This window comes from Durio zibethinus, unplaced genomic scaffold (assembly GCF_047325235.1).
Source record: "Durio zibethinus cultivar Kanyao isolate XHJ-2024 unplaced genomic scaffold, ASM4732523v1 HiC_scaffold_3, whole genome shotgun sequence".
In the NCBI taxonomy this organism is placed as follows: domain Eukaryota; kingdom Viridiplantae; phylum Streptophyta; class Magnoliopsida; order Malvales; family Malvaceae; genus Durio; species Durio zibethinus.
In genome coordinates, this window is record NW_028323044.1 from 10609351 (window position 1) to 10611850 (window position 2500).

Genomic DNA, 2500 nt, shown 5'->3' on the forward strand with positions numbered 1-2500 from the left:
GCACACGCTGGGCCCTGGTGCGGCAGGTTGCCTCGAGCACCATCGGCACACGCTGGGCCCTGGTGCGGGCACTTGCCTCGACCACCATCGGCACACGCTGGGCCCTGGTGCGGCAGGTTGCCTCGAGCACCATCGGCACACGCTGGGCCCTGGTGCGGTCGGTTGCCTCGATCACCATCGGCACACGCTGGGCCCTGGTGCGGGCGGTTGCCTCGACCACCATCGGCACACGCTGGGCCCTGGTGCGGCAGCTTGCCTCGAGCACCATCGGCACACGCTCGGCCCTGGTGCGGTCGGTTGCCTCGAGCACCATCGGCACACGCTGGGCCCTGGTGCGGCAGGTTGCCTCGACCACCATCGGCACACGCTGGGCCCTGGTGCGGGCGCTTGCCTCGACCACCATCGGCACACGCTCTGCCCTGGTGCGGTCGGTTGCCTCGAGCACCATCGGCACACGCTGGGCCCTGGTGCGGCAGGTTGCCTCGAGCACCATCGGCACACGCTGGGCCCTGGTGCGGGCGGTTGCCTCGACCACCATCGGCACACGCTGGGCCCTGGTGCGGCAGCTTGCCTCGACCACCATCGGCACACGCTGGGCCCTAGTGCGGCAGCTTGCCTCGAGCACCATCGGCACACGCTGGGCCCTGGTGCGGGCGGTTGCCTCGACCACCATCGGCACACGCTGGGCCCTGGTGCGGCAGCTTGCCTCGAGCACCATCGGCACACGGTCGGCCCTGGTGCGGTCGGTTGCCACGAGCACCATCGGCACACGCTGGGCCCTGGTGCGGGCGCCTGCCTCGACCACCATCGGCACACGCTCCGCCCTGGTGCGGTCGGTTGCCTCGAGCACCATCGGCACACGCTGGGCCCTGGTGCGGCAGGTTGCCTCGACCACCATCGAGACACGCTGGGCCCTGGTGCGGCAGGTTGCCTCGACCACCATCGGCACACGCTGGGCCCTGGTGCGGGCGGTTGCCTCGACCACCATCGGCACACGCTGGGCCCTGGTGCGGGCGCTTGCCTCGACCACCATCGGCACACGCTGGGCCCTGGTGCGGGCGCTTGCCTCGACCACCATCGGCACACGCTGGGCCCTGGTGCGGCAGGTTGCCTCGAGCACCATCGGCACACGCTGGGCCCTGGTGCGGCAGGTTGCCTCGACCACCATCGGCACACGCTGGGCCCTGGTGCGGGCGCTTGCCTCGAGCACCATCGGCACACGCTCGGCCCTGGTGCGGTCGGTTGCCTCGAGCACCATCGGCACACGCTGGGCCCTGGTGCGGCAGGTTGCCTCGACCACCATCGGCAGCCTCGACAACCATCGGCACACGCTGGGCCCTGGTGCGGGCGCTTGCCTCGACCACCATCGGCACACGCTGGGCCCTGGTGCGGTCGGTTGCCTCGAGCACCATCGGCACACGCTGGGCCCTGGTGCGGCAGGTTGCCTCGAGCACCATCGGCACACGCTGGGCCCTGGTGCGGCAGGTTGCCTCGACCACCATCGGCACACGCTGGGCCCTGGTGGGGGCGGTTGCCTCGACCACCATCGGCACACGCTGGGCCCTGGTGCGGGCGCTTGCCTCGAGCACCATCGGCACACGCTGGGCCCTGGTGCGGCAGGTTGCCTCGAGCACCATCGGCACACGCTGGGCCCTGGTGCGGGAGCTTGCCTCGAGCGCCATCGACACACGCTGGGCCCTGGTGCGGCAAGTTGCCTCGAGCACCATCGGCACACGCTGGGCCCTGGTGCGGTCGGTTGCCTCGAGCACCATCGGCACACGCTGGGCGCTGGTGCGGGCGCTTGCCTCGACCACCATCGGCACACGCTGGGCCCTGGTGCGGCAGGTTGCCTCGATCACCATCGGCACACGCTGGGCCCTGGTGCGACAGGTTGCCTCGAGCACCATCGGCACACTATCGGCCCTGGTGCGGGCGGTTGCCTCGAGCACCATCGGCACACGCTGGGCCCTGGTGCGGCAGGTTGCCTCGAGCGCCATCGGCACACGCTGGGCCCTGGTGCGGGCGGTTGCCTCGACCACCATCGGCACACGCTGGGCCCTGGTGCGGGCGCTTGCCTCGAGCACCATCGGCACACGCTGGGCCCTGGTGCGGCAGGTTGCCTCGAGCACCATCGGCACACGCTGGGCCCTGGTGCGGGAGCTTGCCTCGAGCGCCATCGGCACACGCTGGGCCCTGGTGCGGCAAGTTGCCTCGAGCACCATCGGCACACGCAGGGCCCTGGTGCGGTCGGTTGCCTCGACCACCATCGGCACACGCTGGGCGCTGGTGCGGGCGCTTGCCTCGACCACCATCGGCACACGCTGGGCCCTGGTGCGGCAGGTTGCCTCGATCACCATCGGCACACGCTGGGCCCTGGTGCGACAGGTTGCCTCGAGCACCATCGGCACACGCTGGGCCCTGGTGCGGGCGGTTGCCTCGAGCACCATCGGCACACGCTGGGCCCTGGTGGGTTTAGGCACATCCTCAAATTTCTGCCGTG